At 33.9% G+C, this 21,178-nt stretch overlaps 1 protein-coding gene across 7 annotated transcripts in view; it reads left to right on the forward strand.

Moving 5' to 3' along the window:
- The window catches only part of EXOC2 (exocyst complex component 2), a 258,548-nt gene that overhangs the window by 192,700 nt on the left and 44,670 nt on the right, over positions 1 to 21,178 (forward strand). The window lies entirely within an intron of this gene.

Genomic DNA, 21,178 nt, shown 5'->3' on the forward strand with positions numbered 1-21,178 from the left:
AGTTGAAGAGAATACTCCCTGTTCCCCTAAAAAAGCCCATTGTTTACCTGCCTTCCTTCCTACAACCTATTTCTGCTCTATTCAAAGGTTATTTTTTCTCTTAAATATCAAGTGGTGTATAAGAGCACTAGGCCCCAAATCAGGAAGACATGAGTTCAAGTCCAGCCGCAAATACATATTAGCTGTGTGACTCAGGCAAGTCTGTGTTTCTCAACTGTAAAATGAAGATTTAATAGTACTTACCTCTCAGAGTTGTTGTAAGGATCAAAATATGACAATATTTATATAGGGCTTAGCATAGGACGTGATACATAATGAACACTATATAAAAACTAGTTATTATTATCTCCTTCCCCCATCTTGAAATTTGCTCTCACTCTTCTGAATTCCCACAGCACTTTTCCTGTACCATTATTATGGCAGTTATCACATGGAATAACTCATTGCCCCTCCTAGATTTTTAGCTTCTGAGGACAAGTACTACATCTTACTTATCTTTTTTCTCCACTGAACCTTACATATAATAAATGTTTAGTAAATGTTTGACCATATTCATGAATTCATTTGTGAGTGAATAAATAAATCAGATTTTTGGACAGTATATCTCCCTACTTTTTAAGTAGGGCCATGTTAATATTGTCTAACAAATGAACATTTTTAAAGACCTCTAGACAAGGGTTCATAGCTTCCTTTTTTAAGGAAGGAACTAAATCTCTATTAAGTACCTACCATGTGACAATCACTGTTGGAGAAACTGATGCAAATAGAGGTTAAATGACTTGGCTACAGTCACATGATTAAGTAAGTATAAGGCCAGATTTGAACTCAGGTTTTCTTGACTCTGTGTCCAGACAGCTAGACTACCTAGCTGTCTCTGCACAATATAGCTTACCCACAAAACAGCAATTCCCTCATAAAAGAGAGATGGCAAAGATGATGTATAGCAAGATTTCATTTATCTGTTCTTATCTTTAGTAGAGTTAAAACAAACTCTCATTGTAATCTTTGAATGGTTCCTTATGTTCCAATTTTATTTTAACATAGCCCTCTCCTATGTACCAAGTAAGAAGGAATACATTGTAATAGAGGACTTGCCTTATGGTCAGACAGCCTTGGGTTCAAGTCTTGCTATGGATGTTCTTAACAAATCAACAGGCATCTTCTGTTTGCAAGACTGTACCTGGGGGGATACAAAAAAGGACCGAAAATAGTTCCTAATCTCAAGGGGCTCACAGACAAATGGAGGAGACAATTTAAACACGAGTATGTACAAACGAAATAAATACAAGGTAAATTAGAGATGATCAACAAAGAGTAGTAACTCAACCCCTTAGCACTCTACACAGCTCTCTAGTTATGTGGGAATTGGTGATCTTCACTGATGAAAGGAGTTTTCACACCAACTGCTCCTCTACCCTGATCAAATTTATCTGTGACACAGAGCTACTTAATCCTCCACCATCCCTTCTTTAAATTCTCCTCACCTCTGGCAAAACAAAACATTAGCCATTATCCTAAGTATTCTTAAAGATTAGATCTTTTTAACAACTTCATGAGGTAAATAGGGCAGGTATTATTTTCATTGTAATTACTTGTTAAGCAAGTTGACCCTTAAATTAAGTCATACTTTTTTGAGCCTCTTCAAGTTTACTCTTTGAATATCATTAACTTCCTCTTAAAGGTTCTTGGGCTGATATTGTGCTTGACACTGTTACATTAGAAACTTCTAAATTATTTTTCTGAGACACCAAGAACATCTGCAGGCTTTCTGTATTGTTTCCATCCTTGTGAATTGTGTTAATTCAGTTTTTTTCCATGACTGTGCCTTTGCTATTCCATGTTGAACCTTGACTAATACTGAATATAGTCAAGTAATTTTTTTCTGAGTAAGATTAAGGCTTAATTTAAAACATACCAGTGAACTTAATAAATATTTATCAAGCATCTACTTAGGTGCATTATGCTAAGTGCTAGGAATATGAAAAGAGGCAAATGACAGTCTCTGCCTTTAAGAACTTTAAGGTCAGGTGGAAGCTGGGTGACTCTGGATTGAGAGCTAAGCCCAGAGACAGAAGGTCCTGGGTTCAAATTTGGCCTCAGATACTTCCTGGCTGTGTGACCCAAGTGTAAGTCATTTGACCCCCATTGCCTAGCCATTACCACTCTTCTGCCTTGGAACCAATACCTAGTATTGATTCTAAGATGGAAGGTATGGGTTTAAAAAAAAAAAAAAGAACCTTATGGTCTACTCAGGGAGACCATATATTTAGGAAATAAGTAATGGAAAGCACTAGAATTAAGAGGAATTAGGAAAGCTTCTTGTAAAAGAGGGGATTTATTTGAGACTTGAAGGAATCCAGGGAACTCAAGAGGTGATGTTGAAGGGAGAATGTTTTTCAGGAATGTGAAAACCAGAGAAAATGTTTAGAGCCAGGAGATGCCATTACTTTTTTGTGCTGTAACAACCTGGAGGCCAGTGTCACTGGATCAAAGAATATATGTCAAGGAGGAAGGTATAGGAAGACTGAAAAGGAAGGAGAAGCCTAGTTTTTAAAGGGTTCTGAATGCCAAACTGAGCAATTTGCATTTGATCCTGGAAGACCTGGGGGTGACTGGGGAGCTGAAGTTGTAGGGAGTGGCATAATAGGACTGCATGTTAGGAAAATCACTTTGGTATCTGAAAGATTGGGAAGGAGAGAAACTTGAATCAGGCAGACAGGTAATTGCAATAATCCAGATGTGATGAGGGCCCTGTACCATGGTGGTAGCAGTGTAGGAGAGGAGGGGATTATTGGAGAAATGTTTTAGAGGTGAAATCAACAGACTTTAGCAATAGATTGGATGGTGGGGCCAAAAGGATGGGATCAGAGATGATGAGAAATCCAAGATGACTTCTAAGTTACAGTCTTGAGGAACTTGAGAAGATGGTATTGTATTCTACAATAAAAATGAAAATAGGAGAAGGGGATTAGTATTGAAAATATATTTCTACGAATATATACTAAAATATATTCAACCAATTTTGATATTGTCTTTAAATGTTACTTTTTTAAATCTACACATTTTAAAATGCAAATAATTTAGGTAACTCATTGAACAGAACAATGGTTGTCAGTGAGCTTAGTGTGTAGTCCTGTTTATACTAATTCATAAAAAAATCCAGTTGATTAATTTCATGATTCATTAAGAGGTATCCGTTAAAGCCATAGCTGTACTTTTTAAACCTGACAGATGTTAAGCTACTGTCAGCCTTTTATTTGTGTTTGTATCAGTAAAAATTATTCTGGTTAGAATTGAGTCATCTAACTGACTGTTCTTACTTTTGATTTTAATTTTACCAATCATTGCTGAAATTTCATTTCTTTTGAGAGTTCTAGGTATTAACACTCTTGTATCATGGTACTTACTTTGTAACTAATTTAAGAATTCTGTTGGTCTCCAAAAGAATATACATGGAAATGAGCCTCTTTAAAGCCAAGATAAAAGCTTTCCTTTTTTATTTTAATAACCATAATTTTGATGTAATAACTATAGTTGCATTATCCAGATGTTTTGTCCATTCTAGTTTCTACAAGCTTGCTAGAAATGAGATTTATCTGTTCAAAATTTTATTTTGCATGTTTTAAAAATGAAAGTGTTTTTTAAAATATATGAATTCCAATGTATAACATAGATATTGAAAATTCAGTTTTAATCTTAGGCATGTGTCACAAACTACCCATTTTTGATTCTAAAATGGTAAGATGTTTTAACAACTATAGATGCTGAAATTTTAATGATATGGGAAAGTTATTTTTCAATTTGACAGTTATATCTTTAAATCATCAATTTGTCTGAAAGAAAATTATCACTAAATATTTTAGTGCTCATACCTACAACATTTGACACTAAATTCAGAACATATCAAAAAATCTTTCATAAATTGTTAAAATGAAGCAAATATAGCTTCTCTATCCTGCAAAATACCCCTTTCCTAAGTACATGGTGCTTTATCTGGCCATAAGGTAAGAGGGAGAATTTTTAAAGAAATAAACATCACAAAGAGCTTACATTTCTTTGTGAAGATGGTACACACATATCCAGGACTCTTGTTTAATCTTTGATTTTTTTTTTGGAGTTGTAATTTTATCAGTGTATAGATTCCTTTGACCATGTAAAGCATCTATAACATGTCTACTGTACTTTAAACCTCTAAAAAACATAAATCTGAACATTATGAAGGTACTGCATACCTTTTGTAGTCTACCTTTCAGAGATTGGAAGAGGCTTAAACCTCTAGGAAATTTTGCTACCTATTTATTTTTGTTGGAAAGTTCTTTGAAATTAGTTTTAGAAATTTCATGGAACCACATCCTTTGGGCTATTTGCATAAAATAGCTGAATTTAGCAATTAAGTTTTTAAAAAATAGATTTTAGTCCTTCAATCAACAATTGTTGAATACTGAAGCACAGTCTGAAATTCAGTGCTATGCAGAATATATCCCCTGACTCTTAAAGTGCTTATAGTCTAGAATAAAAGACAAAATAATTCTTGACAGATATCTATAGAACAAAACAATATGAATAGTACCAAGATAAATGTTCTAAAAGTATATAGAAATAGAAAAGAGAGAATTACCAGAAAACTTGTAAAAATCCTGTCAGAGACTTGATCCCATCCTGAGATGTGAGAAAACAAAAAGGATTCTTTTGGATTTTTCCATTACAAGAAAGATAAAATAAAAAATGTATTTCCTGCCAGAAAATTGATAAAGGAAATTATAATCCTGCTGTACTATATACTGGGCAGACTATGCATGGAATGGTTTCTTCAGTTCTGGATATCATATTTTAAGATGAACAAGGGAGACTCAGAATCTTAGATTCTCAGAATTGAAAACAATCTCAAATATAAGCTGATCCAAAATGTCTCCGAACAAAAATCCTTTCTACCACAGGCACAAAAAAGTAGACAACCAACTGAAGACTTTCATTTAGTGGAAATTCACTGCCTTCTGTGGTAACCTATTCCACTTTTTGACAACTCTAGTGGTTAGGAAGGTTTCCTGAGATTTCCTAAATTTGCATTTTTTCAACATTGACCCATTATTTCTCGTCCTGCCTCATGATGCCAATCAATACTTCTTCTACATGACACCCCTTCAGATATTTGAAGAAAATATATTCTCCATCCCCATCCCTCAAATTTTCTCCTCATCAGGCCAAACACCTCCATTGCTTCAAAAGATCTTCATTCTGAGACCCTACAACTTATTGACTTCCATCCCTCTGACACATTCTGACTTACAAAATGTTCCGACTAAAATGTGGGAGGCTCTGAGAATTGAACACAATATCCCAGATGTCATTTGCCTCAAATGAGTATATTAAGACTTTCAAATTTCCCTAATCTCATAGACTCTCAGAACTCTCAATGCAGCTTAAGATATAAATTATCTTTTTTGGCTATCATATCATATTGTTGGCTAATTGGGCATTCAGTCCACTAAAACAATTAGATCTTTTTCAGACAGTTTGTTGTCTACCCATACCACCCCCATCTTGTACTTATAAACTTGATAGTTTAAGTCTAAATATGAGACTTTTTCATTATCCCTGTTCGATTTCATATTAATGAAGTTCAGTGTTGTAGCTGTCAATATCTATCATTTAATGTATCTATTTGACCACTTACAGAATGCACCTAACTATATTGTTTAATCCATATCTCCATATTTTCTATAAGAATAACTAAGAGACTATCAAGTGCTTTGCTAAAATCTAGGTAACTTTATCTATAGCATTCCCCTTATCTATCAGTTTAGTAAACCGATTTAAAAAAAAGGAAATTAGGTTAATCTGGCATGACTTGTTCTTGATGAAATCATGTTGGCCATTTGTGATCACTGTTTCATTTTCTGTAATTCCCTTTACAAATACATTCCAGAATTTGCCAGGAATTGAGGTCAGTCAGAGTAATTGGCTGCTACTTTTCAGATACTCTCTCTTTAGGATTCTGTGGGTCTATAATTTTCCCACTAAATAAACCAGAGAAAGAAGATATCAGAGAGGAGGTGTTTACTAGTGTTTCACCTTGAAAAATAGGTATGGTTTTGATAGGTAAATTTGACAAAGGAGCATCATTCTAGGCAGAAAGAATGTGAGCAAAGTTATAAAAGAGGATAATTATAATCAATCAGAAGGAATTTGTGAAGTGCCTACTTTGTGCTAGATAGTTCTTTAGGGGTACAAATACAAAATCAGAATAGACCATACTCTCAGGAAACATATTCTCCTGTAAGTTTGTGGTATAGTTAGTAGTCAGTATTAGCCAGAAAATTGAATATATGCTGAGAAATGGGAAATAAGGCCAAAATACCAGATTGGGCCAAAATTACAGAATGCTATTTTTAAGGAATATTGACTTTTAGGTTGGCAACAGGGAGCCACTGAAGATGTTTGAACAAGAGAATACTATAAAGTGATGCTTTAAGTAACTTTGTCTGCCAGTGGGTTGGCTTAGAAAGAATCTAGTGCTATGGAAACCATTGGAGGCTATTGTAAGTAGCTTTGTAATTCAGGTTTGAGGAAATAGGCTAAAGTTAATTGGTACCTATAGGTATAAAAAAGAAGATTTAGAGTATGTACTTTTAAAAATTAGTAAGCTTATTATATTTAATAAATGCATGTTAATATTTCACTATATTATTATATGAGCTGTCACTATTAAATGACTTGAATTGTAATGGCTGTCAACAAAATACATATATATTCATATTTCAGTCAACTTTAAGAAATTTGTCTTTTTTTGTTAGAACCACAATTTTGCCAAGAACCATAATTGAAGTTACATTCAAAACTTAAGCTTATAAAAAACAAGAGTGATTGAGACTTTTATACTTGTTTAGAAATTAAAAAGAACACATCAGTTATTTCAATTAATTTGCTTTCCTGTGTAGATGACAATTCAATTGTGTATATGTCCATGTAATTCAGAGAAAATGTCTAGACTTTAAATTTGGGAAGCAAATTACCACTGGAAATTTTCCCTCACTGAATTTTTGAGATAAATTTAATAGCTGTCAAAAAAATAGTCAAATAAACAAGTGAGAGAGATCTTACTCCAAACTTTTTGCTTTTAATAAGACAAAAAAAAAGTTTAATAATAACAAAGAAAATGCTTTTGTTTCAGGTCTCTGTCCCAGTCTCCAAAATTATTCTGCCACCTTTGACTCCATTATCCTATTTTCTTTCCTTTTTATTTGCTTTCTTTCAATTCATTTTTTTAAAGCCTCACCTCTTTTTTCATATCATTTAAGTTTTTGTCTTTGGTAGAAATGTGAAGAAATTGAATGCAATATGAGACTGAAGCTGCACATTACCCAGTATTACACCCCTCCCTAATTATAGTCATTACTGAGTTTGACAGCTTTTCCTTAATGCTTAAACTTCCTGATAAGCTTGAGCACACATATTGAGAGAAAAGTTACTGTCTGCTGAGTATGTATTGTTTTTGCTTCTCCACCATTCAAAAAATTAAATCTATCTACTATAATAGCCCACATTGGATAACTTATTTAAATTCCAAATATTCATCTTGCTTATATTGACTTTCTGATTTGGTCAGTACATTGAGATGCATTTTATGGAAATTATCATTTTTCTAACCTGTTTTATATCCTTTACATTTATACTTTCTTCAAAATGGTACATTAGAAGAGTGAGAAATAGTCATATTATATTTTTCTATTCTATGTGCCATGTTCTAACTGGACTTTGAAAGCTGTGACTAAAATATAGGGCTCATCATTATCCTTAGAACTGTAAAGAGTACTTTTTTGCATGATGCATTATACTGAAAAGACCTGTATAAGAAGTCTTTTAGTCACCTGCTTTCAAGAAGATTACAATTTTAAATAGACAAGACCAGTGTAGATATACAGATATAGCAAATATGGCATTCATAAGGGATATATGCATATCATATGTAGATGAAGGGAAAGTATTTATTTGCTTTTTCAGATGACAAATATTTACTGAACACTTGTAATGTATAATGAACTCTCCTAGTACACACAGTTGTATAACAGCTCCTGCCATCATGAAGTGAACAGTATAATAGAAGGAATGAAGTCTTTTTAAAAATAGTATTTAATTTTTCTCCAAATACATGTAAAAACAATTTTAACATTCTTTTTTTTTAATTTTTAGTTCTAAATTCTTTTCATCTTTACCACCTACCCTATGCAGGAAACTGGTATGGCAATACTAGATCTCAAACTGTATTACAGAGCTGTAATCATTGAAACATGCAGCCTTTTAAGAATAAGAGACAGCATTTCCTAAGTATGTGATCTAGGGCAAGTGACTTAACCCCCATTGCCTAGCCTTTACTGCTCTTCTGCTTTGGAACCAATACTTGGTATTGTTTCCAAAACAGAAAAAAAAAAAGAAGAAGCCATGAATAGACTAATAATGATTCTTACCTGAGAAGTTAGTGACTAGTCCCATTATCTTTCAGTATGTTATGCTCTTAACTGAAGGGAATCCAAAGTCAATATGGTCACCTGAAGACCTCAGCACTTTCAAAACCCATTGTTTCCTGAGATGTATATAAATAACCCTTCTTCCCAGGACCGTCTGCAAAATACCTTTTTAAACTGCTTATACTCAAAATCTTGACTGTTTACTCCATTCATTTGTGTCAGTAACTGGTCTTCTCTCTCTCTTTTAAATAACTATGACTTGTTTTAAAAAAAAATCTTAGCAGGGAATGGCAGGAAAAATGATAAGTTTAAACAATAATAGATGTTACCATTTGTGTTATGATTATCAAATCTAGTTCTTAGTAAAGTATATCTCAGTGGAATGTTTGAGGTGTTTTCCTAAAATCTTATTAGTCCAGTGAGTCATGTTAAAAAAAAAAGTTTACATAGTGATTTCAGTGTATCAATGAAGCAGAGTTGGAGGGTTTTCCCCATCTTACATTTCAACTTCCAAGTACCCTCCACCTATATAGTCAGTTGTAATTTTGCTATTCAAATACTCATGATTTCTTACGGTTTGGAAGAGAGTTCTGCAAACTTTACATATCAAACACAGATTTCCATTTCTACTTGATAACTCTATATGTGGGTTGTTTAGATTTTTAAAAGCATTTTTCTGATAGTGTGATCTTTGGTAAATCTCCTAAATTTTCAGTCAATAGCATTCATAGAGCATCCTATTAGTACAGAAAATGATACTAGCGAGTGTTGTATCTTTACATTTTCACAAGAAATCACTTTATCCCCAACTAATTTTACATATTTTTTTTAAATTACCTAAATGTATATAAAGTAACTAAACCTTTAGAGTGAAAAAAAAATTACCTGAATGTCAGGAATTTTTTCCTTGAGTGAATGAACAAGCACATAACAAATGCTTTACTATATAATTTTCTATATGCTAAGCATGGAATATACACATAGAAAAGCAAGATAGTCTAAGAGCTCAAGAAACTCACAATCTATTTGGGGAAGGCCACATATTGAAGGTTAAAGGAAGTCAGGGAATCACAGTGGCCCTATTGGTATAGAGGCAAGACAGACAGTAATTCACCTGATTTCGTATCTTTTCCATTGTTAAAACTATATTTATATCTGATGTTGAAGCATTTGTTAGGGCTAAGGAGTTTGGTGATGAAAAGTTTCTCAGATCTTCAGTAACTATGACTGCTGAAGAGGTTTAAGATGCAATACCTGCAGAAGTAGTTGGCCAATCTAATCTCCATAAGGGTTGCTTCCCTAGACTCTGCCTGAGGATGAGACTGGAAGCAGGGCAGGTATTCTGAGGGGCAGAAAAGATATGCTATTTCTGCATTATTGTATTATTCATTTTAATCTGACCAGCATTCAAAGACCATTTATGTGATTGTGGGCTATATTTGATTTGACAGTCATTTTTTTGACTAAGCATACTTCAGTTTTGTACTAGGAAATTGTCAGTGTTCCAGAAGGGTAGGAGAGGTATGACAACAAAAATAAGAGTCCCTGCCCTCAGAGAGGTTGCATGACATGCTTAAGGGATAAGGAGATAAAATTAAGTAGATTTATAGTAGTTTCTTTGAGGAAGCTCCATGAACTATGTAGGAAGTTATCATAAGAAAATTTAGCTGAAAGGTCAGCAGTGAAACATAGTTTCATATGTGATAGAGTATTCTCATGTCAGCTGGGTCACCTGAAAGATTTCTTTCGGGGATATACTAAAGAGGCAAACGTTTTTGGTTATGTTCTTCATATGTGAAGGAGGACATCGGTATTTCTGTACATCTTATTTCTATACGTCTTCTTTATGACTTTGTAAACAAAACTGTTCCAATGTCTTTGGTAACCACTCATGGGCATGGCTTTCTGCAAAGATGAGCTCTTCTCTGTTTTCCTGCCCCTGGCCATCCAAGAGGACAAGACCAAGAGAGGGTAAAAGCTATCTCAGCCCACAGTAATATAAAGCCATGTCCATATAAGAAAATTTATTTGTAAAATGGCATGTAGTAGAAGTAGAATAGTGGGAAATTATGAAAAATATCTTCTTCACAAAGTGACAAGCAGTGGAAAGAAAACAAGATTTCAGAAACAAACCTCCTAACCTTTATATCCCTGGTAGAATGGAAGGTCAAAATAAGAGGATGGCAGATAGGCCAAAAAGTAGAAGAGATCTGTTAAAGTTTCTATAACACAGCATGTTCTCCCATCAATTATAGTGGAGCCACCACATTTGAACTCTCAAAAGAGAACACAATATATTGCACAAAAGAATAGAAATGATACTAAGGAAAGCTAAGGCAAGGGGAACATCTGGACTAGTCTTATATAGAAAAGAAGTCATTGCTAGAGTCATTCATCATGATTCTCAAGTTCCTGGAAATTTGATTTTCAAGATTTGTGAAAGGATACCTAACACTTGGGGGGCAGAGAGGATCATTGGTATTATTCTTGTCAATCCACAACTATTTATTAAGTGATGATGATGTATCAGGCTCTGCACTAGGCAGTAGGGATACAAGTAAAAACAACAACAACAAAAAATACCAATAGCTATTAACTCACATATCTATTTTCTCATAGACTATACAAGTATTAAGGGAGATGGTATGAGAAGGAAATAGACTCTCACCAAAAATATTCTTCAGTAGACCTCATCTTTAGTTACATAACTGAAAGATATAAAGAATGTAAGATCTGTGAAAGGGAATTTTTATTCCCTTTGTCTATTTTAAGTTAATCAATCAAGAACTTAAAGTACCCCTACTTAGCACTTAGAAAGTCACTAACAAAGAAAGTTCACACCCTGAAAGACCACAAGCACCACCCTCCCCCAGGCAGTTTTATGCAAATTGAAAGACTGTGATTGATTCCTGAGATGTGAGGAGAGCTAATGGGTGGAGAAAATGGTATGTAAGCCAGAGCCTGAGAGAGATTCATACCTTTTTATTCTTGCTGGAGTGTGAGCTCTGGTGGGATTCTTGGCAGTCTTAACCTCTTGTGCACTGAAGGTTCTTGGCAATTTTTCAGCATCATTGACTCTTCAGATTTTGGCTTCCTGATCTGGACTTTGGATCCTGGTGAGATTTGCATTCAGATTCACATTTACAGCCTGAAGGCTGTAAGATTAGGACTTAGGGCATTTTTAGCTAGGTAATATGTTCTACCTCTTTCCTATATTTCCCACTTTAATATCTCTACCTTGCTGTACATAAAGCTACTACTAGCCTACTGACTCATAGTTTAACTTTAAATTTTTTCTCATTAGTTTGTTTTTAGTTTTTATTTTTTGGTCAATTTTGAACATTATTCCCTGGTTACAAAAATCATTTTTTATTGCTCCCTTCCATCCTCCACCCCTCCCCTCCCATAGCTGATGCACAATTCCACTGGGTATTACATGTGTCTTTGATCAGAATCCATTTCCATATTGTTGGTATTTGACTAGGATGTTCATTCAGAGTCTACATCCCTAATCCTATCCCCCTTGACCCATGCAATCAAGCAGTTATTTTTTCTTTGGTATTTTTACTCCCACAGTTTGTCCTCTGAATGTGGATAGTGTTCGTTCTTATACATCCCTCCAGGTTGTTCAGGATAACTGCATTGCCTCTAATGGAGAAGTCCATTACATTCAATTGTACTATAGTGTATCAATCTCTGTGTACAATGTTCTCCTGGCTCTGCTCCTTTCTCTCTGCATCACTTCCTGGAGTTTGTTCCAGTTCCCATGGAATTCCTCCACTTTATTTTTCCTTTGAGAACAATACTATTCCATCACAAACATATACCACAATTTATTCAGCCATTCCCCAATTGAAGGTCATCCTCTCATTTTCCAATTTTTTGCCAACACAAAGAGTGCAGCTCTGAATATTCTTGTACATGTCTTTTTCCTTATTATCTCTTTGGGGTACAAACCCAGCAATACTATGACTGCATCAAAGGGCAGACAGTCTTTTAGCGCCCTTTGGACATAATTCCAAATTGCCCTCCAGAATGGTTGGATCAATTCACAACTCCACCAGCAATGAATTAATGTCCCAACTTTGCCACATCCCCTCCAGCATTCATTACTTTTCAGTTGCTGTCATGTTAGCCAATCTGCTAGGTGTGAGATGATACCTCAGAGTTGTTTTGATTTGCATCTCTCTGATTAAAAGAGATTTAGAGCACTTTTTCATGTGCTTATTAATGGTTTTGATTTCTTTGACTAAAAATTGCCTATTCATGTCCCTTGCCCATTTATCAATTGGAGAATGGCTTGATTTTTTGTACAACTGATTTAGCTCTTTGTAAATTTGAGTAATTAGACCTTTGTCAGAGGTTTTTGTTATGAAGATTGTTTCCCAATTTGTTGCTTCCCTTCTGATTTTGGTTGCATTGGTTTTGTTTGTACAAAAAGTTTTTTAATTTGATGTAGTCAAAATTATTTATTTTACATTTCGTGACTCTTTCTAAGTCTTGCTTGGTTTTAAAATTTTTCCCTTCTCAAAGGTCTGACATATACTATTTGGTGTTCACCTAATCTACTTATAGTTTCCTTCTTTATGTTCAAGTCATTCACCCATTCTGAGTTTATCTTGGTGAAGAGTGTGAGGTGTTGATCCAAGCCTAATCTCTCCCACACTGTCTTCCAGTTTTCCCAGGAGTTCTTGTCAAACAGTGGGTTTTGGTCACAAAAGCTGAGATCTTTGGGCTTGTCATAGTCTGTCTTGCTAAGGTCACTTACCCCAAGCCTATTCCACTGATCCTCCTTTCTGTCTCTTAGACAGTACCAAATTGTTTGATAACCACTGCTTTATAGTATAGTTTGAGATCTGGTAATTCAAGGCCACCTTCCTTTGTATTTTTTTTTTCATTATTTCCCTGGATATCCTTGATCTTTTGTCCTTCCAAATGAACTTTGTTACATTTTTTTCTAATTCAGTAAAAAAGTTTTTTGCAAGGTTGATGGGTATTGCACTAAATAAATAGATAGGTTTGGGTAGGATGGTCATTTTTATTATGTTAGCTCGTCCTACCCATGAGCAGTTAATGTTTTTCCAATTGTTTAGATCTAGTTTTAATTGTGAGGAAAGTGTTTTGTAGTTGTGTTCATATAGTTCCTGTGTTTGTCTCGGTAGATAGATTCCTAAGTATTTTATATTGTCTAGGGTGATTTTGAATGGAATTTCTCTTTCTAATTCCTGCTGCTGAGATGTGTTGGAGATAAATAGAAATGCTGAAGACTTTAACTTTTAAATTTTATATATGATGACCAAAATTCTTTTTTTAACCATTATTATTTTTGTCAAATCAAATTTTGACTATTACATTTGGCAACCAATTTTAATTATTACAGATCTCATATAATTGTCAACTATTTTTAAACATTTTCTTTGAACAAAATACCATTTTAAAATTTCCCTTCCAATATCATTTTGCCCCTTCTTATTTAACACCATGCAAGATTTTTATTTCACGTGGAGCATAAAATAGGGAAACATGTACTTGGCAAAGTTGTTTGCCACTATCATGGAAGGTATCTAGTACAGAGTCCAAGTGAAAGAAGCAGTTTTTAAAGATGGTTCAGGAATCCATGTTTCAGTTTGGTGGTAACATTGTAATATTTCTGAAAAGGCCTACAACATTGCAGATTCATAAATGAGTTCAGTTTGACTGTCTACATAGGAAAAACCAAGAAGATAAGATTGCTTGTGGTCCCAACCATGACATATATATATAATTAAATTGACAGCCAATAGTGTTGGTCCATCTTTACATACATCTTATTGTTCAGATACTACTGACGCATAATGAAGTGGGCTCAAATTGAATAGAAGAAAGAAGTCTGGAATGTATTGGCAAATGTCACTGCTTTCAATGACATTCATCCATTGGATAGAATACTCATCCCAAAATTCAAGTCAATGAGTAATTAATTTATCATTTTGCTATATCTCACCTAGAAGAATGAAGAATTCACTAAACTAATTGAATATGCCCTTAAATATTCTAAAATGTACATAACAAAATGGTCTCAAATTATATTCTATCACCTGTCAAGACTTGTGATTTAGTCTACCTATTTTAGACAGGAAACTATACACAATATTCCTATTCTTTTCATCCCATTTCCTGACTTTTTTTGTTTCTGCCAAACAATATTCATTTTCAATGATTCAAATTTCTTCTCTATATTTTCTGAATAAAATGTGGGGTAGGTTTTGCTAAGCCAAATAAAAATAGTTCTTTATATGGGGCAAGATTGAAATTTAGCCTAGTCAATTAATTTTTGGCACCATATCAGCACTACTCATAATCAAATTCAATGGATGAACTTAATTAAAAAAAAAAAGTTCATTATTAACTCCTCCTGGACTCCTAGAAAACCAAGTTATTAAACTTTCCATTGCCACAATTTGCAATGTGGGACCCATTTCCTCATCGCATCAGCTAGATGCTTTGCTTAGTCTTTAATATGTCTAGTTTACTCTTGTTAATTTGAATTTACCTTCCTAATGTATTGTGTGAAACAAAATGTGAAATGTGAATTTAAAGCTATATTTTTAGAGGTTGCCAATTAGATTTTATTTACCCTCCTTTCCATGGACCTTGATAGTATGTTGAATTTAGGAGGTGTGTATTAACTTAATCAAACAGTATATAGTAGGCATTAGTTGTTTTATTTACTTTATTCATCTTCAAACAAAAGCCATTTGTATTTATAGAGGAAAATAATTCTCATTAATCCTTAGCAATTCTGTTAACTTGCATCTATTTAGTGTTTAACCATTTAACTTAAGTGAATTATATTATTTTTTAGAGCTTTTTAAAATTGTCCTAAAATCAATATGCTTTGGATTCATTTGACTTTTTTTTAGACATTTGGTTGTAATTTCTTTGTTTGCCAAACATATTTTATGTCAGAAAAGCTAACTTTTGGCACTTGTATTTTTAAATGTGATATTTGTTAACTTTAAGATGACCTGTGGCCTACATATTTTAATCATTGCATGTCTTATCTATTACGATATCCACTTTTAAATTATTTATTGAATTCATAGCAATTACATATAATGTGGTTTGTTTGGTGTTTTTTAACGTAAGGCCATTTTTGAACTTTAAAGATCTCTTCACCTGTCGTGGACTAGACTGGAAGTTTTAGCAATCTCTGTCTGCTTCTTATGATATGACAAAGCTATAGGCTGCTAGGCCCACATCTTCTCAAAGAGTAGTCTGAAGAATTATGGCAACATTCTAATCAGAACAAATTCTACTTACTAAGCACTCCCTGACCCTCTAAGAATGTCAGTCCTTCCCTCCTTTTTACTCCCCCAGTACTCATCTTCTAAACTCTGGACACATAGAGATCTTCCTAGATAATGATAATTGCTGCCATTTTTACAGCACTCTTAAGATTTGCATTTTGCATTTGCGCTTTACATTCATTTGATCCTCACAACCACTTTAAGAGATAGGTGCTATTATTATCCCTATTTTACAGTGAAATAACTGAGGCAGACAGAGATTAAGTAACTTGTCCAAAATAATAAATCTATTGTCTGAGACAGAATTTGAATTCAAGGCCTCCCAGCTTTAGGGTCTTAGTACTCTATTGTACCACTTAATTGCAAAAATCTTCCCTCTTTATATCTCTTCCCTGTTCCTCACAGTTCTAACCTTCAAGTCCCAATTCCTGGCTCTTTTGTTTCTCTTAGGCAAGTCCTTTGGATTCCCCTTTCTATTCTCTAATCCCCTTTCAGCTTCAACCTTCCTTCTGTGCTCTTACAACTTCAAACTTATAACTCAAACTGAGCTAATCCATGAAAATTTCATATTCCTGGATTCTAATATTAGACCATTCCTCTTCCCCATCCCTCCTATTTCTATAGGTCTAAAGGAAGAACTCATATCCTCATTTTTCTCCATTGTCATTCCCAGAAACAGCCTCTCCTTTGAAATTCCTACAACCTACATATACTTGCCTTTCTCCATGTGCCTTAGATAACTTTAAAACAATAGTCATAAATAAATTTCATGGTACTATTAGGAACTTTTCCAATATTAGGCTTAACTTGAGTGAGACAGAGCAAACTGAAATTTGGTCAGTTTATAGCTTTCATTCTTGAACTATACAATTACTTAAAAATAATAGCTATCTTCCTATGGAAAAAAAGACATAATCTTTTCTATACTTTGATAATGTACCATAGTTTATAAAAATAAAAAAGAAAGTAAGTCATATTCTGTTGTAATTAAAAAAATTTTTTTCTCTTCTTTTACAATTAAAGATAAAGCTACAAGTGCAAGTGATCCAATAGAATATTGGTTTAAAGAAAACAAAAGTGTGACTCTTTATCAGATTTTTTTGGAAGTAGATTTTATTAGAGACTAGGGAGAGAAGACTGAAAAGAGCTAGTCTGAGCTGTGAAAGGAAGGCTTTCCCGGACTTCCATCTTTTTGTTTTTCTTTTTTGTTTTTTGCTTTTCTTTGTATACCCAGTGACTATACAGTGCTCTTTAAAAATGCTCATTGACTGACTGAAATGTAAAGAGAAATGAGAAAAGACACCCAAGTTTCACATTCTTCACAATTTAATTTGAGTGTAGGGAAAGGGAGTTGTTATGCTGGGTGGTAAGTTGCTGAAGAGCTAGGGCACAGTGCTAATATTGATGACTACTTCAGTGCCCGGGTACATTTTACATTGGGACCTGGGAAGGAAGAAGTAACTTTCTCTTGCCCAACTGCCTTCTCCTACATTGAGCATATTCCTGACAAGTAGGCCCTACTAATATAATGTGTCAGAATTAGAAACTTGGTATAAGTAAATTTTAATAATTGTTTTTCTCAATGGGGGTAGGAGAACATCTCAAAACCTGACTATGACTGTGTTAAAATCAATAAATAAAGCTTTTTTTAAAAAAGGTATAAACCAGAGGTTTAGTTTGTTTAGTTAGAGAACTAATCGTGTGTTCTAAGCTTATTAGGAATAATTATGTAAGTTACAAAGTTGTATTTGTCCACCAAAAATTTTAATTTACTTTTTTTTAAAATGGGTCCCCCTGCCCTATTGGCAGAACCAGAAACTGACCCCTGGTTTTACTACTAACTAGTTATGTGATCTTGGACAAATCACAATTCATACGAACTTCAGTTTCCATATCTTTAAAGTGATAAAGTTGTATAAGATCATTTATAATGGTTCTTCTAATCATGTTATGATACCTAAATTCATGATACTACTTGTAGCACCTCTTGAAGTTAGGGACAATTGTTAGTATACAGATGCAGCAACTTGATGCCTTTATACCTTCTGTATAGTTCACAGATAATTCTTACTTCTCTCTCCTTAGACCATAACCTTTTTGACATCTGCCTTTTTTATTCCTTTTTCATCTCAATGACTGCATTGAAGTCCAACAGTATTTATCTTGCTCTCAAAGTCAGCATTTTCTTGAGAGCCTTTGTGTCTTTAGGATTTTACCAAGTCTATATGCCATTTGTCTCTGTTCCTGTGCTAGAGTGCTGCTATAAACATTAAATGGTGCTCCAGGGGTGAAATGATCCAAAAACTCTTTGCTATTTGGTTTATGCTAGGATTTACCTAATAATATGTATCATTCATATTGATTTTTTTTGTTGTTGTTAATCCTGAAATTGCTGTCAAGTCTAGAAATCTATTCCTCTCTTCTCTGAAGGAAAAAATTTTATTAAAAAAAATAACAAAAATGAGCAACAATAGAAAAACTGGAACATATTTGGAAATTTTTATTATTTTCACATTGGTAGCAACAGCAAACCTACTATAACAACAACACTATTATATTAATTTGAAATTCCTTTTCACCGTATGTTTCAAATGAAATTTAATGAAACACTTCAAAATTTTATTGGTGTTTGGATAGGTTTAGAGTGTTGGACTTGCATGGTGATGCAGAGCAACTCAGAATTGTTAAAAACAATCCACTTTGAACTAGAAAACTGTGACAAATGTTAGGCTTTCCCAGTTATTTAGATCACTCATCACTGTAGAAAACTGAGGTGCAGATCATTTCCAAATGTTAAATTTGGACTTACTAGCAGTTCTAAGGATTCATCAAAAGTACTCTAAAACTCCCTACTAGTTACTCACCAACAAGCTAACAAAATGTATAAGTGCTATAGCAGGAATTTTTTGAAGCTGAAGTTCAAACCAGACAATACAGGAAACTACCATCAAGAAAGAAATTACTATAATGTCATTATATATCTATTGCAAGTTCCTAATCATCCAGAAACTACATTTGCCTTTGCCATTCATTCTATGCATAGAAAAAAATTTTTTATGGTTGCAGATTTCTCATCTATCAAAGTGTAGTAATTTGCCCATCATCCCATCATTCCCTAGAGCTTAGGTGGCTACATTATGGCTTTCAAACTATATCCAGTACTTTGTTGTAGTAAATACTGCTCTCTAGAGAGCTCCACACCCAGTGCTGGCACAAAATTTGTGATGATATCAAGATAATAGGAGAGGTAACTGAAAGGGGGTAGGGGTTAGGGAGAATAGGGAGGAGACTGGGTGTGGAAAATATAGAAAGAATAGAAGAGAAAGTGAAGTTTCATTTTCCTTTTTCTAAACTTTTATATAAAACCTTATTCCCTTCTCCTACCTTCCTCATCTTTGCAATTCCTAAGCATTGAGACTGGACAGGAGTACTTTCAATACCAACATAGATATCCTTTAGATAATCTGCAAAATTTTATACTATCCCAGCTTTAGTACTTTTTTTTTTCCTGCCATGAATTGACAATGCAGGCTATTAGATTTTTTTTAATCTCATTAACATTTTATGGAATTCCAGAATGGATGAGAAGATTGATGTTTTTATAGCAGGTAGACCATATGATCATCTTGGTACTTGGCCTTGCCAAAATAATCCATAAACAGAAAAACCTTGAGAACCACTACTCTAGAGTCCCTAAACTGTTATTTATCTCTAAATTCAATGAAAAAGCACAGCCTGGAAGACATAAATAGTCATCATGCCAAATGACAATCATTTAAGTGCTTCTTCCTTTCTCTCCCTCCTTTTCCTTCTGTCTGTCCTTTTCCACCCCCACCCCCTCCTCCTGACTAGACATTAATAATAGCTAAACTTGATGCATTAAAATAATGTCACTTGAAAAATGCCACCTGAAATTTGATTTCTATGGTACAACTAAGTTTCGTTAATATTTGCTTTTTCTTCAGAAAAAGATTTTTACTACCAGATACTTTATAGTGAATTGTTTTTAAAATTAATATTTAATTGCACATTTTAATTATATTTTTTTCATTATCAAATATATTATAATAAAGTGTCTTTAAATGAAATGTTGTTCAGTCTGATTAAATAGTAATCACATTTTCTTGTCATAGGAATGAACATAAGATTCCTAGGACATGTTTATAGATAATAATTACTAAAACAAAGCTCTGAGGACTGAGTGAATGAATTAATGTTCTTTTTTGTACCTATTCTCCCTAGTGTGGAAACATGTAAATCGATTCATAAAATGCCTTTAGCATTATCTACAAAGTGGAAGTTTTGCTTTTTCATATCACCTTCTATAAACCTCTCAGAGTGTGTTGATCATATGAATATCATGATGAAATAACTTCCCTGGAATTCCTGATGGAATAACTCATCTGATCCCATAATTACCAAGGGGGGAGGAAGTCCATATTTTGCTCATCTTTATTACTTGGTTAATATTTGCTATCTAGGAAAGAGGTGGCAGTAAGCGAAAATGTTTGCAGTTAGACTACTCCAAGGAACTACTGCAGCCATACTCCTCCTATCATTACCCTGTCTGCCCAGCAAATTATGTAATGGGAAAGGCAGTCTCTTCCCCAAATAAGACACTCCATCTTAGCTGTGGATATTTTCTCTGGATATTTCCCATGGCTGGAATGCTCTCCCTCCTCATTTCTTCCCCCAGATTCTTTGGTTTCCTTTACTACTCCGCTAAAACCTAACCTACAGGAAACCTTTCTTAATCCTTCTTAATTCTATTGCTCTCTCTTTGGGGATAATATTTCCTATTTATCCTGTGTGGCTTGTTTGTTCTTGTCCATTTTCATTATTTCTCATTTCTCTCCCATTATATTGTGAACTCCTCAAAGGCAGAGATTTTTGCTTTTTTTTTAAAAATAAAACTTAAAGGATTATATGAATGAATGTTCTTTTTTTTTCTTGCCTTTCTTTGTGTCTGCAGCACTTAGTTGGTACATAGGCACTTGATAAATATTTATTGAATAATTGCTATTGTCTTCCTTCCTTATTGCTCTACGACAGCATAGCTGTCTATTTTTCTTAGTTCTCCATCTTTCCCCTTTAATCAAATAGTAGATAGCTATGGCTTTGTCTCTTCCTTCTCCAGTATCAATTATTTTTCTTTATTTTGAGTAAAGTTCCATTTCAGGTGTCCCATTACTTCTTATGCCTTTAGAGCAAAATTTTGGATCTGGTTTAGGTTTTGGGAGGGTCAAGGAATGAGAAGCTGTGTGTGACTATTATCCTTAGCCAAGCAAAACAATGTTGGCATAAAATAATACATTCATTCCTTGATTATATTTACTTTATCTTTACTATTAAAAATCTAACCCCTAGATCTTTCCTTTCAGCTCTTTGTAACTGCCTATTGACATAGGCAGTTATATGGCTACC

The sequence above is a fragment of the Monodelphis domestica genome, chromosome 3 (assembly GCF_027887165.1).
Source record: "Monodelphis domestica isolate mMonDom1 chromosome 3, mMonDom1.pri, whole genome shotgun sequence".
NCBI lineage: Eukaryota > Metazoa > Chordata > Mammalia > Didelphimorphia > Didelphidae > Monodelphis > Monodelphis domestica.